Source organism: Lotus japonicus, chromosome 2 (assembly GCF_012489685.1).
Source record: "Lotus japonicus ecotype B-129 chromosome 2, LjGifu_v1.2".
In the NCBI taxonomy this organism is placed as follows: Eukaryota; Viridiplantae; Streptophyta; class Magnoliopsida; order Fabales; family Fabaceae; genus Lotus; species Lotus japonicus.
In genome coordinates this window covers 47,282,382-47,297,992 of record NC_080042.1, presented here as the reverse complement: position 1 = coordinate 47,297,992, position 15,611 = coordinate 47,282,382, and the positions used below count along the sequence as shown (strand labels likewise).

General features: G+C 39.0%; 1 non-coding gene across 1 annotated transcript; it reads right to left on the bottom strand.

Annotated features, from left to right (window-relative positions):
* Positions 1-7,904: 7,904 nt before the first annotated feature.
* Positions 7,905-8,011, bottom strand: LOC130741553 (small nucleolar RNA R71). The gene has a single exon (XR_009020445.1). It is a non-coding gene; the product is annotated as a small nucleolar RNA R71 (small nucleolar RNA).
* Positions 8,012-15,611: the final 7,600 nt, after the last annotated feature.

Below are 15,611 nucleotides of genomic sequence, written 5' to 3'. Positions count from 1 at the left end.
ATTACTTGAAATAGTAAATTTTTCAAATCCGAAACTTTTGATGAATTTGGAAAAAAGTTCATTCTTCTAAGAAAGAGCAATCCTTGCACCAACACTTGAAAGTGTAGAGGAAATAAACAACTTTATGTTAGCTATGATTCCTGGGGAGGAAACAGAGCACTTTAGTTGTGATACTCCATGCAAGTCCGATGAAGATTCAGGTGTCAATGCGGAATGATTTACATCTGAATTCTTAAATGATTACAAATGCTCTGGAATCCCAAACCATCAGATTAAACTAAAAGTCGGTGTTCCTATCATGCTCATTCGAAACATTGACCAAGCTGCAGGTGTAATGGCACTCGAATGATAGTCAACGCTTTGACTAAATATATTATTGTTGCTACTGTTCTAAACAGAAACACGATGGGAGAAACAGTCTTTATTCCAAGGATGAGCTTAACTCCATCTAATTCTGATATTCCATTCAAATTCCAGCGCAGACAATTCCCTGTTACTTTATGTTTTGCAATGACTATAAATAAAAGTCAAGGACAGTCTTTATCTCATGTTGGACTGTATTTGCCAAGGCATGTCTTTACTCATGGGAAATTATATGTTGCACTATCAAGGGTTAAATCTAGAAAAGGTTTGAAGATACTAATCCTAGATGACCAAGGAGTAGTTTCTAACACTACCCGCAACGTTGTCTACCAAGAAGTCTTTGAAAATATTTGATATGTAAGTGCTGTTTTTTACTATAATTTTGTTGGGTTTATATTTTTTTAAATACCAAATTTGATAGTGTCTTTGTTTTAATTGTTGATAGTAAAAATAAAAGTAAAGCAGCTTATTGACCATCTAACTTGAAGGATAATTTATTTGCTATAAGGTCTGTTTTTAATTTTCAAATGATATATCAAGTTCATCTTTGTATTGCTTACTAATTATTACTGTTATATCTACTTTTTCCATTGTAGGTTATGTTGTTCAAATATTGAATTGGTAGCAAAATTCAACTTCAAGTCTGAAGTCATTATCACTAAACATGGTCAGCAAGTTCTATTAAGCGATCATGCTGTTGACATTTTTGTCATTTGTTAATTTGTTTGATTTTGCAACGCATTCTATAAAAACCTGATTTATAATATTGTTGTTTTCATGTTAGCCGTTTGCTGTTTTCTACGATTGTTGTTGCTGTTGCAGATTTCTGCATTGTTGTTGCTGAAGCTGTTGTTGTTGTTCCTCTGGTCCGGTTTGCTGTTTTGCTGTCTTTTGGTTGCTGTTTGGGTTTGCTGGATGTTGTTTTGCTGATTGTTGTTGCTGCTGTTTCGTCTGGTTGCTGTTTCTATTAGCTGTTTTGATGCTACAGAGATTGGAATATTGCTGTTTTTACTGTACACGAATTTTCAGTTGCTTTTTGGGCTATTTCTCATGTTTTATAGTTGCATGGTGGCTTTCCCAAGTTGGTGGTACTCTTTTTCCTTGCTGGGTTTTTTTCCCAATGGATTTTTCTCAGTAAGGTTTTAACGAGGCTCCTTCTTGGGAACATGTTAGAAGCCATCATGGTGGTGGGTTTGGTGCACTGTTAAGCACTTGGTTTTGTCAGGAATCATTCTGTTTCAGATTGTACGTTACTCTTGCCTTGAGTTATTTTGCCTCAAGCATTTTCTTACTAATATTCATTTCGCTTTCATAAAAAAAATATTGTTCATGTGTTGACATCGGTAGGTCATACAACGAAGTCTATTTAAAATTTTTACGTTGGTCTATTCACATACATGATTAAACCTACTCTCTGTTATTTGGTATTCTACAAATATATCTACAAAATAAACTTAATCGCCGTGCAACGCACGGGTGAAAATGACTAGTGTTTTTTTCAAAACTGCTAATAGTATGTTTGGTTTCACAATTGAACAATTTTTTTTCTTAAATAAAGAAAATATAAGTAAAAAAAAATTATTTCAAATGCTCTTCATCTCTAGTGTAACATCCTGACTTTCGGGGTCACAAAAGTAACCTGTCCTAAACTATGTGCAGAAAATGCAAGTAATTTTTTTCGTTTTCTTTTCTTTTTAAAGCAAAAGACTTTTCCAAAATAGAGACTCAACTCAAAAGCGGGCAACATAAACTAATATACAATATGTGCACAGCCCCCACTGTAACCATAAGTAGCAAAAAGTAAGCTCAAAGGCAATACGTTCAGATCCAGTGATCAGAGTGACAAAGTTATAAGTACATGTCCTCAAAAGTGGGTGAGTCAGCCCATAACGGCCACCTCCAGACTTCCCATTACAAAGAACCACACAAAAAGTAATGTGTCGGGGACCTACCCTGCCCCAAAATACAAATGACGAATCAGAGGTATGACAACAACACGCAATATCCGTAGACTCTAACCACCTATACCCTACACCACTATCATCGACCCTCATCCGATCATACATGGAGTCCGGGTCCTCGTCAAAGGCTCAGTAGTAGTCATTACGCTCCGGATCCTTCCCGAGCGACGAATCATCTCGAACCATCTGACGATCGTCTGGCAGTTTGCCGACCGTCCAAACACAAATAGACAAACAAGGCAAGGCGCAAGGGTCGACTCACATAATAGTGTAACAACATGTAAGAATAAGGGGGTATATACATATATAGGTTCTTCATGGCCTATCCTAGCGTATATACGTAGCATGTTATCAAATCACCAATAACAATTCAATCTTCAACACATCAACAAATATATTTAGGTGCATGATATGTCATGTAATGTTGTGTTCAAAATGTTCCGGACAAATGGGTTGGCCACAATCGAGTCAGTCCTAACACTGGCCTAGTGTTTTACCATTTCCACTCGTGTGTCGCTTACAATCCCTGACATAGTCAGATCAGCCCTAACCCCTCCAGGTTTAACTTTTTCTGCCGGCTATGCCGAAGAGACACTCTTGGTGTTCTTCAGTGAAGGCTCGACCTTTCAACCGTCTCAACCTTCGTGAAGCTCGATCTTTTGACCATCTCAACTTCACCGAGGCCCGATATTTCGATCGTCTCGACCTCGAATATATGAATGATACAATATGGTTAGCTAAAAACCGTATCGTTCTCACAACGCAAGTGTCTAGCTAAGAATATTGGCTCTAAGTAAAACCTGAAGGTGAATGTCGACTCCTTGATAGAAGCTTCCACAAGTAAGAGTATTGATTGCACTCAATGACTTCTCTCGTCACTGTGGCTCATCCTCGTGATGTCCAAACAAGCTACTCAACGAGCGCAAGGAAGTACTACCCGCACTTCATGACTTTTCTAGTCTTATTGGCTCGTCCTCTTAAAGGCCAAACAAACAGCTCAACGAGCAAAAAGATGTACTACCCGCACTTAAGTTTCCTCAACTCTTGGAACATCGACTTTTCCCGTTTTTCAAACTCATTTGCAACTGCTAAGTTTCCTTAAAGGGTTCTCATTGATTATTAAAAGCGTTCCAAGTTGAATTAGTATATTATGAAATTTATTGTCAAAATCCAAGTTTCATTTATCTCTTAGTTTCAAGATTCTAACTACTCAAAGATTCCCCAAATCCCCCCAGTGTCATCCCCGCGAAAAGTCTAGGACCTCAATAAGGCTAAGGCTTAGACCTCTTGTTAGAGCCTGCCTAGGATTTCCTCTCAAAACCCTGTCATTAACATGACATAAACTAGAGCTTCCCACACTTCGTAATCGCGTCAAACATGCATTATCTCAAATCAGTACAATCCAATAGAGCATATGCAAAACATCATAAAACTCTACATGAATAGCATATAACTCAGCTAAACACAAATCATATCAATGGCCGAAGCCTCAATAATAACCAATGACCGAAGCCTCAGAAAACGGAGACACATGTCTCAAGGTTTAACAATGGCCTAACACTCAAAAAACATTTTCCAATTCAGCACAATAACCATAATCATAAGCAATAAGCAAGTCGAAATTATGGATGCCTAAATCATTAACTAGCACGTGAGTTTCCCTCACCTCTGGGTTGTCCAGCTTCACAGTGTGGGGTTTGCTCACTCGCTACCTCGCTTGCTCGCAAGGTTCCCAAATCCAAACCTTTGAGCAAACACAACATCATTCAATTAACACAAGTCAATTCAATCTAAACAGTATTAATTAACGTCAGACAAAGCTTCAAAAGCTTCAGAGTACGACAACCTAAGACGAAAGGAAGAGTTTTCGCGAAAAAGAATTTTCTCCCCCTCCCTAATGGTGCTCTCGGCCACCACACACATTTCAGCGTTTCGACGCTTTTTCTTCGATATAATTTAATTCCTAGGTAATCTTAAGTCATATCTAGGGTAAAACAATGCTCGGAAAAATTATAGGGTTTGAAATGCAATTAGTGATAGAGTTGTAAACAATGCCTTTTATAGCAACTAATCCTAAGGTCGGGAATTTTTGATCCAAAAAGTAAACTCGTCGTGAAATGGGTTTTGAGTCAGATTTTTAGATCTACGACGACTTGGTGAAAATCCAAGCGCACCGGCGGTGAATATAGAACATATGCAAGGTGTAGAAGATGATTGAAAGAAGAAATCAAATTAAAATGACATTTTTACATAAAGCTCAAAACTTTGAGCATAGAAAGACATAGTGAAAAGCATCAGAAAGAAGAAACAGAGGTAAGAAGTAAGAATGTTACCTCGCTAGCAATCAAATGCAACAGAAATCGGGACGATCGGGCAAGAACTGAGAAAAATCTCTCCTCCCCTCTCTCTCTCTAGCCGCGGGTTCTCCTTGGGGAAATGAGGAAGAATTCTCATGTTCTCCTTTTATAAGGGAGGGAAAATGAGAAAAAAGAAGATTTTGGTACTTTCATCTGTTGATTTGAAGTGAGTATTTGGCTACAGAATGCCAAAACTCAAAACGAGGTTCTTTTAATTGAATAAAACTTTTCAAACGTAGTATGAATCAAAATACGCCAAAAAACTACTTTTCGCAGTTGGCGTCGGATGAAGAAACTTCCTTCTGGAAAAAGATCGCAAAACGTCGAAATAAATGAGGTTAGACGGATTGAAATTGTGTTAGAAGCTTCAAATAGAAAAACTATTTATTAAGGGTCTTAATTAAGGTCCCCGAGAAGATAAAGTCTAGCTTCGACGAACTTCCAGGAAGCAAAACCTATCGTGCGTACAGTCCAGAGTTCCGTAACGAAACACTGGTCATGGGAAAAATACCTTGAGGTTCTAATTCTTCTAACGATTTTGAATTTCGCTTAAACAGTGCTCTAGGAGCGGAAATAGCCTTCCTTGGACACTCTCGACCTTAGCCGGGTGTGAAAATGGCTCGAGCTATCACTTAAACTGACTACAGTACTATCCTTAGTCATTTCCTGAAATTTCTTCTTCATTAAGTTATCCAAAATAGCAAACACTTGTTCAGGTTCCCCTCACACTACACCAAAACCTAAGCGTGAGTTGGAAACTAATTTATTTAATCTAGGTCTAAAAACCTGAGTCTTACATCTAGCTATGTTATGATTAAAACATATCATCTTGTGTTGACCATTAATGCTCTATACAAGTATATTCTAACCTTCTATGAAGCTATTAACCATGAGTTTATATTTTTGACAAGTTTTACAGTTTAAAATGAGTAAATGACTTATTGTGTACTCATTCTAAAAAGTGAGGTGCTCATGCACCACCCTCTCCCTCTCAAGGTATCCACGTCATTTGTCGATATAAGTTATTTTTATTCTCCTTCAACAGTGAACATAATTCATGTTCAATATTAGAGAAGAAGCATAATGTCCATCCAAGATGGTCTAAGGATGTTGGGCTCTTACAAGACGTTTAATTCTCTTCCCTCTTTTAGTTTATTACCTTTCATATATATTAGTATATTCATATCTTGTAATTAGGTTATTAGTTTTTGATAACCCTATTTTAGTGGTGTTTTTAGGGTCATTTCTTTGTTTGTTTTGAGTCTTTTTGTTGAGTCTCATGTAGTGTTTCATGCATTCTCATGTATTTTTATCTTTCTTTGTGTCTTTACTTTGTTTTGGTAATTTTGTAGTTTTGTAGGGACTTTTCTTGCATTTTAAGTAAGTTTAGGACTTGCATGTTTTTCCTATGTTATTTGAGGGTCCTCTTTGCTAATAGGCTCTTGGAGCTTCTGGATATTTCCTTGGCTTGGTGGTTAAGTTTTCAGGTTTGAAACTGAAGGAGAAGGAAGGTCAAGAAGCTTGGAATTGAAAGAAGGCTTAAAGAGGCTTGAAGAGGAGTTAAGAGGAAGATAAAAGGGCTTTCCAGCGAGCTTAGAGCGCCTAGGCGTGCTCCATTGGCGCCTAGGCGCCAATTGCATTTTCCAGGATTTCTGGAATTGGCGCCTAGGCATGCTCAATTGGCGCCTAGGCGCCAATTTCCTTCCAGAGGCATATTTTGGGCATGGAATTGGCGCTCAGGCGCTCTGAATTGGCGCCTGAGCGCCCAGACTCGTGTGTTTTGTCTATAAATAAGGTTTTAGCCAATTTCTTTGGAACACTTAGTCATTTGACTCATTTTGGATCAAGTTTAGAAGCTGAGGAGAACCTTGGGGTTTGTGAGAGGCTTCCATCTTGTTTTTTTTCTCAGGTTGTTTACATTTCTTGTATGGAATCACTAGCCATGAGTGGCTAGTTTACTTTTTGCTTTGGGTTTAAGTGATTCTATGAAACTCTAGTTATAATTCCTATCTCTATGCCTTTGCTCTTGATTCTACCTTGAATTTCAATTCCATTTGCATGCTTAGCTTGAATGTACAACTTGCTATAGACTAGACTATAATCAAATCGGAAGATTGTTGTAGTTTGGGGACATGAATTGAGATTAACCCTTCTGTGCTTGCTACTAGGAATAGAGGAAGGGTAGGGTTTTGTTGGCCTGAATATAAAGAACTTAGAGCCTCAAATGCATGATTAGGTACACAAGGAATTGGGCCTAACTTTCAGTTTGAGGGAATTGTTTGTATGAGGCATCAACAAGTAGTTAACTAGGCTAGAACAACAAGGAACGAATCAAGGTTTCACATGCATAAGATAGGTAGACTTGAGTGGATTAGATGATCGATAACCCAAGGCATTTTCATCAATTGTTATTTTCAACATTTTCAATATTGCTCTTTTGCAAATCTTTTGTCACAACAACCAAACCAAACAATTGAATCTTTTATTGCTTTCGAAACTTACAAATTTTGCGCTTAAACCCACGATTCTCACTCACAATCCCTGTGGATTCGATATTAAAACCCGGAGATATCTGTACACTTGCAGATTGACCAACAAGTTTTTGGCGCCGTTGCCGGGGATTGTTTGTGGTTTTCGGTTTAAGTTTTTAGTTTGTGGTTTTATTTTTGTTTTGAACTTTGTCTAGAATTGGTGCTACTAATCTTTCTCTGTGTTAGTGTCACACTTTCAGGTAAGTCTCACGGGAGACACCGTCATGGGTGGCCGAATGACGGAGGAGGAGATGCAAGCCCACATGGAGGCAAAAATCCAAGAGGGGATCACCCTCCGGTTACGTGAACAAGAAGTTGAGAATGTCAACCGGTCTCTTCGGGAGCTCACTTCGGCTACCATGAGTTATGACTATCCCGGTAGCATTGTTTTTCCTAAGGGAGTGGGAAACTTCGAGTTGAGACCGACATTCATCAACTTGGTTAGCCAAAGCCAATATGGTGGAGGTGCTTTAGAAGATCCTCATGCTCACATGGAGAGGTTCATCCGGAATTGCAACACTTACCGGGTGAACAATGTTCCATCGGATGCGATCCGGTTGAGTTTTTTTCCGTTCTCCTTGAAGAATGCAGCTGAGGAATGGCTAAATACACAACCTCAAGGGAGTATCACTACTTGGGAAGACATGGTAGAAAAGTTCGCAACAAGGTTCTTCCCAAGAGCCCTTTTGAGGAAATTGAAAACAGACATCATGAATTTTATGCAAACCGCTGAAGAGAATCTCTATGAAGCTTGGGAGCGCTTTAAGAAGCTCTTGAGGAAATTCCCTCAACACAATCTCACCCAAGCTGAATTGGTTGCAACGTTTTATGATGGTCTACAATACTCTTGGAGGTTTGGCTTAGATGCGGCTTCAAGTGGGGAGTTCGATGCTCTTCCCCCACAAGCGGGGTATGACTTAATAGAAAAGATGGCAGCGAGAGCCACGAACTCTGAAAGTGATCGCCAAACCCGAAGGAGTATGTTTGAAGTTGAAGCTTATGACAAGCTCTTGGCCTCCAACAAGCAACTCTCCGAACGAATGGTGGAGATTCAAACTCACATAAAGGCGACCAATTTGGTCGGTGCTAGTGTAGCCAAAGTGGAGTGTGTGACTCGTGGAGGGCCTCATGTTATTGATTTTTGTACCATTCCTAATCAAGGTTTCCGAAGTCAAAGCTCTGGACTTTCTCAACAAGTCCAAGAGCAAGTTGGTGAAAATGATGGAGGCAAGAAGAGCTTAGAGGAGCTATTGGAGAGCTGCATCAACGACATGAAGAACAACTATAAGAACCAAGAGGTGGCTATAAAGAACTTGGAAAGTCAAATTGGCCAGCTGGCCAAGCAAATGACAGAGATACCTCAAGGTAAGTTTTCTCCCGATTCTTTAATTTTGTCTAAACAAGAAAATTCTGCTGTTGTTACCACTAGGAGTGGGAGAGTGTTACATGAGTAAAAAAAACAAGTTGAGGGAGAGAAAAATGAGAAAGTAGAGCAAAAAGATGAGGGTGTCATGGAGAAGAGAGTGAGTGAACCGGTGAAAGCTAGAGTTGTGAGTACTCCTTCTCCTGAACTCAGTAAGATTCCATTCCCCAAGGCTTTGGTTAAGAAAAATCTGGATAAACAGTTTTCCAAGTTTTTGGAGGTTTTTAAGAAAATCCACATCAATATTCCTTTTTCTGAAGCCTTGGAGCAAATGCCAATCTACGCTAAGTTCATGAAGGATATCCTAAGTAAAAGAAGGAAGTTGAGTGAGATAGATGAAACTATCATGATGACTGAGGAGTGTAGTGCCATTTTGCAAAGAAAAATGCCTAAGAAGAGAAGTGATCCTGGGAGTTTTACTATCCCAGTGGAGATTGAGGGGTTGACTGTTGTTGAAGCATTGTGTGATTTGGGAGCGAGCATCAACTTGATGCCGCTTAGCATGTTTAGAAGGTTGAACTTAGGAGAGGTCACCCCGACTATGCTCTCCTTACAAATGGCAGACTGATCCCTAAAAACACCATATGGGATTGTTGAGGGGACAAGTATGTGTTCCCCGTGGACTTTGTGGTGCTGGACATGGAGGAGGATGCAAAGATTCCTCTCATTCTAGGCCGACCCTTCTTAGCCACTGGTAGGGCTAAGATTGATGTTGATAAGGGTCAGCTCATTCTCCGAGTTGGTAAGGACATGTAAAGTTTTCGGTTTTCAATCCTACTTTGCAAACTAACCTTAATGATGATTTTGTTTGTAATATGATCAACAGCTTGTCCAGGTCTTCAGGAGAGACCCCCAAGGTAAATGAAAAAGATGTTGAGCTTACCCAAGCTCTCATCAAGCTTATTAGTGAAAACAAGTATGGGGGGTCGAAAGATGAGAATTTCCAAGCCCACATGGCCCGATTTATTCAAGATAGTCACCTTGTAAAGATGGAAGGTGTGACTAGTAATGAGCTCAAGATTAAGCTCTTCCTTCACTTCTTGAAGGGGGGAGTAAGGATTTGGTACGATGGTTTAGATGATACCCTCTCTTGGGAGGAATTGTTCCAAAGGTTTTGTGCAAGGTTCCTACCTTGCACATGTGGAAGGAAGATTGATGGTAATGAATTTCCTTCCTAACACCAAAGGAAGGAGAGTCCACCTAGGACTATAACTTAGGGCTGCTTGGGAGACAACCCAAGTCTTGTTTTATTTTGCTTGTTTGTTTGTTGCATTTTGCAGGGAATGAGAACCTGAATTCTGGAGTAGGAGGTGTATCTAAGGCCTCCATGGTAACTTGCAAAGGAGGTCGACTCTTTCCGTTAGTTAAGCTCATGCATTTTTGCATATTTTTCCTTTGTAGCTTTTATTTTTCTTTTGATCATGCATTGTTTAGTTAGAGTTATTTTTTGGTCTTTACTTCCCTATACTCACATGTTTTTGCCCGTAGTTATGCTTTCATACTTGTGCTATTTTTAAAATGTTTTTATGAATACTTGTGTTGTTTTTTTTTTGGATGAGTGATTGCATGTTTGGGGAAGAGAGGAGGAGACTTCGGTCTTCCGAGTGTTTCTTGAGAAAGGGGTCGGTGTGAGTCCATTAAGGGTCTATCTTTGACCCTTCACCATAAAAATTCTCTGGAGGATCCTGACTCACTTGCAATTCTTGGTTCTGCATTAATTTCACTCATAGCATGTTTTGTGATTCTTGCTTTATTCTTGAGACTTGTAGGATTTCTTGAGATTCTGAATTTGTTGGTTGAACATTGTCCTTAGTTGTCCCATTTGAGCTTTATCGGAGAATTTGTTGTAGCCAAAAGATTGGAACGGATGTTTGGTTGGAATATTGGGGAGTGATGGTCCTTGGTATATTTGTATGGAGCTGAAAAAATTGTGAAATAGTCTCTTGCCCCAAGAAAAATGTTGTTGAAAAAAAAAGGGAAAAGAACTCCTAAACAAAAGTTGGAGTGGAAAAGAAAAAAAGAAGGAAAAAACTGAAAAGGGGGGATGCAGGAGACTTGTGCTAAAAAGTTTGTTGTGAAAAGCTCCGGGGTTATTAGAAGAGGACCACACTCAATGTGCTTTGAAGCCTAGATTTTCCTTAGGGACCAACCACCATCATGTTTTACCAAGCCAACGTTTCAACCCTTTTGAGAGTCTCTTTGAATATTCGCATATTTGATCTTTGTTGCTATTGAGTGAATGACATTCAGGACCTATGAACTTGCTTGTGTGCTCAGCGCACTAAATTAACATCTCATCCTAGGATTTTTAGATCTATATGCTTCCCATGAATGGACTCTACACTCTTCTCTTTTCAAAAGATGCATGAAGTAGGTTGTTTGGTCTTTCTCTTGGAACTAGCTGTGGTTACTTTGTCTCCCCTGTTTTTTGTGAAGTATTCCTTGTTGAGAGCACTTGTTTGGGAGCATTTCTTGCGCTTGAGGGCAAGCGAGTGTTGTTTACGCTCGAGGGGGAGCTGTCGTTGAGTATAGTGGTGTGATGACCCTATTTTAGTGGTGTTTTTAGGGTCATTTCTTTGTTTGTTTTGAGTCTTTTTGTTGAGTCTCATGTAGTGTTTCATGCATTCTCATGCATTTTTATCTTTCTTTGTGTCTTTACTTTGTTTTGGTAATTTTGTAGTTTTGTAGGGACTTTTCTTGCATTTTAAGTAAGTTTAGGACTTGCATGTTTTTCCTATGTTATTTGAGGGTCCTCTTTGCTAATAGGCTCTTGGAGCTTCTGGATATTTCCTTGGCTTGGTGGTTAAGTTTTCAGGTTTGAAACTGAAGGAGAAGGAAGGTCAAGAAGCTTGGAATTGAAAGAAGGCTTAAAGAGGCTTGCAGAGGAGTTAAGAGGAAGATAAAAGGGCTTTCCAGCGAGCTTAGAGCGCCTAGGCGTGCTCCATTGGCGCCTAGGCGCCAATTGCATTTTCTAGGATTTCTGGAATTGGCACCTAGGCATGCTCAATTGGCGCCTAGGCGCCAATTTCCTTCCAGAGGCATGTTTTGGGCATGGAATTGGCGCTCAGGCGCTCTGAATTGGCGCCTGAGCGCCCAGACTCGTGTGTTTTGTCTATAAATAAGGTTTTAGCCAATTTCTTTGGAACACTTAGTCATTTGACTCATTTTGGATCAAGTTTAGAAGCTGAGGAGAACCTTGGGGTTTGTGAGAGGCTTCCATCTTGTTTTTTTTTCTCAGGTTCTTTACATTTCTTGTATGGAATCACTAGCCATGAGTGGCTAGTTTACTTTTTGCTTTGGGTTTAAGTGATTCTATGAAACTCTAGTTATAATTCCTATCTCTATGCCTTTGCTCTTGATTCTACCTTGAATTTCAATTCCATTTGCATGCTTAGCTTGAATGTACAACTTGCTATAGACTAGACTATAATCATATCGGAAGATTGTTGTAGTTTGGGGACATGAATTGAGATTAACCCTTCTGTGCTTGCTACTAGGAATAGAGGAAGGGTAGGGTTTTGTTGGTCTGAACATAAAGAACTTAGAGCCTCAAATGCATGATTAGGTACACAAGGAATTGGGCCTAACTTTCAGTTTGAGGGAATTGCTTGTATGAGGCATCAACAAGTAGTTAACTAGGCTAGAACAACAAGGAACTAATCAAGGTTTCACATGCATAAGATAGGTAGACTTGAGTGGATTAGATGATCGATAACCCAAGGCATTTTCATCAATTGTTATTTTCAACATTTTCAATATTGCTCTTTTGCAAATCTTTTGTCACAACAACCAAACCAAACAATTGAATCTTTATTGCTTTCGAAACTTACAAACTTTGCGCTTAAACCCACGACTCTCACTCACAATCCCTGTGGATTCGATATTAAAACCCGGAGATATCTGTACACTTGCAGATTGACAAACAGTTTTCTGTAATTATGCTATGCATACTTAGATTGTTGACTTTATTCATATTACTTTTGTATTTATACGTGTTTCCAATCAATGAGACAAGTAGGAAGGAGTATCTGATAAGCCCATAATGGATGCATTTTATGTGTGTCTTTCTAAACTTTATTATATATTTATAGTGTGCTTAATTGTTATGACTTAGTTATGTTCTGACCATTAGTGCTTATTTGGATTATTCATGAAAAAATGCTTATTTCTACACTTTTAGATTTTGTGACTGTTTTTCTAGAGCAGATTGAATCTGGAGGTAGGTCATCCGAATAGGGAGTATGATATGTCGTTGGAAAGATATCTCGAAGCCCTACAACTTTTGTTTTCAGTTAAATTGCAGAACATGCCTCGAGCTTTGCCATAATGGCCTTGCAAAGTTGCTATCGCTAATCCTGCGGGTCTGGAACATTCTACACTAAAACGATCATATCTTGGGCTAGAGAACACCACATCAGGATCCGATTAAAGGCGCACGAAGCTGACTTAGTGAGCTACAATTCTCATGTTTACCCCAATTGAAGATTCGACTTTCTTGTGATACCCGCGAATGCTCAGTGTTCAACAGCTTACTCCTTTCTATGGGCATGATTTTGTGAAGATTTAGATAATAAGGAATTGTTACTTAATGGACAAGTTTATCTATTAGTATAAATAGGCTAGTTGAGGCTCTTGTTAGACCGCTTCACCACACCTCTTATCATCCATCCCTCTCTTCTAGTATGAGTTGCTAAACTCCTTAGTTAGTCTTAGGATTTTTAATATTCTTGTATTTGCAAACCTGAATTCAGTTCTTAATAAATTTCATCTTTTTATTTAAGTTGATTTATGTTCTTTAATTATTGCTTTGAATATTATTTTGGATTCAAGTAATATTCCGTTTTAATTGTTATTACCCAAGCGAGTTGAGTCAGTTAGAGGATTCTGTAACTGATGATAAGACGATGAAGCGATCGTGAATTCGTTCTCTAAGAGCGTAGATCTCTAACGCCGATCGGTTGTTAGCTATGAGGGTTCCGTGGGAATAGATAGTTCTTGTACTTTGAAGCGGCGATCATCAAGCTTCGTAACTTTAACCAATCATATTCTGAACAATTGTTAAGTGGAGAATTAGGGTTTCCATCTCACGATTGTAAGTTGGAATTCAATGCAAAGGCTTGTTGAAAGGTTGAATTAATCTTTTATGATCAATGAAGGTTTGTTGCACATGAATGTTATAATCCGCAATCAAATCAATCAAAACCTCTATATTGCTTTGCTAATCTACAATCAAATCAATCAAAACCTCCATATTTATTTGCTTTTGTTTTACTCTAATCTCAATTAATACTTCATCGAGTCCATGGGAGATCGATCTTGGTGTTCTAATACCTTGTACTGCATTCAAAGCAGAATACTTTGACACACATCACGACAGTGCTTTCGTCAGTATCCTCCCTTGTAAACAATCACTTTCCACCAAGACATTTCAGAAGCCAAGATCCATTGCTAGCCTCAAGGCCCAATTTGAGACTCCACGCTTTCGCCCGAAAAAGGGAGTTTACGACCCTGTAGCAGCTAGTGGTTGTCGCTAGCACCTGTCCCTTCCAATTTCGAGCCACAAATCCACCTTCTGCACCCTGGTCCTGCTTGAACAACGCTTCCACGTTAATCTTTATTGTACCTCGTTATGGTGGTCTCCACCCCACTCCTTGCACATTTTCATGCGAAACCCCCTCGCAGCCCGAGAGGAGAACAAGGATAGGTCTGGCTCCTGCAATTCCAGATCACCCAAGCGATTGCAAACACCCATCTCGTAACACTATCATTTGCATGTTTAATCCACTGTACAATCCAACTTGAGAAACTCACAGGCTCATCATGTATTCTAATTAATAGAGGGGAAGCAAACCAACTTAATCTCATGTTGGGCACCGAAACAGTAGATGATCAATTGTTTATGGGGCCATCGATCACATTGGGCAAACCTGGTCCAATTCAACCCCTTTCCTAGCCGAATTCTAGCAAACCCGTAGTACCTCCTAGCACGCTCGCCACATGAAGTTCTTGCACTTGGGATAAATCTCTTAAATTCAATTAAATTATAAAATTACGTCTAACATGTATGAGTGTATTAAAATATATGCTATTGTTAAAATTTATTTATATGACTTGGAGAGGGGAAAATTAATAGATCAATCAATCCCTATCGGATATAATTTATTTTTTCGATGTAGAAATTAAACTTTCGTGCATCAAACATGGCTTTCGTGAACAAAATGGCAATAAGACCAATCGTTTGGTATGTTGTATAGTATAAGGCCTGATAGTATAAGGTATGATTGTATGAGGCCTGATAGGATAATGCCTGATAGCAGTGGCGGAGCCAGAATTTCCGTGGAGCCTGGGCAAGATTGCCTAAGCCTAACTGCCCATACCTGACGTCTAACCCAAGGTTTAAAATTGCGGTTACAGTCACGGTTGCAGGTGTTGCAGCGTGAATAGTTTGTTGCAAAGACAAATCTTTTAATCATTATACAAATCTTTATCATCATATCACAACCGAATGATGAGAAATGGGAAAGAAGTGTGGTGTGGGCGTGTGGCTCAAGCTTGCTTTTGTTCGTGTGTTGGTTACTGGAAAATCTCAAGGGGTTTTGAATGTGTTTTAGATCACAGCCAATAAAAGTTTGTTTTGTTAGACACGTGATAGAAGTTTATTTTTCCAATTCCCCTTTATCTTTACCTCAAATGGTTTCACATTGCCTTCTCCATTTACTGATTAGATTGCTCCTTACCTCAAATTATGTCAAAATGTTCATTCACCCTGGTTAAACAACCAAAAAGAACAGACTCAGTCTATTACAACAATTGTTGGGAAAACTTTCCCAGAATAGAACATAAATAACTGGGATAAATATGTAAATTACATAAAATAAACATTTGAGGTTTTATTAAAGATAGCATTTATCAAGTGTGACGGTGACCTACCATCTCCTACATTTGATTCTTCCTGTTCCATCTTCTAAGACAAAGT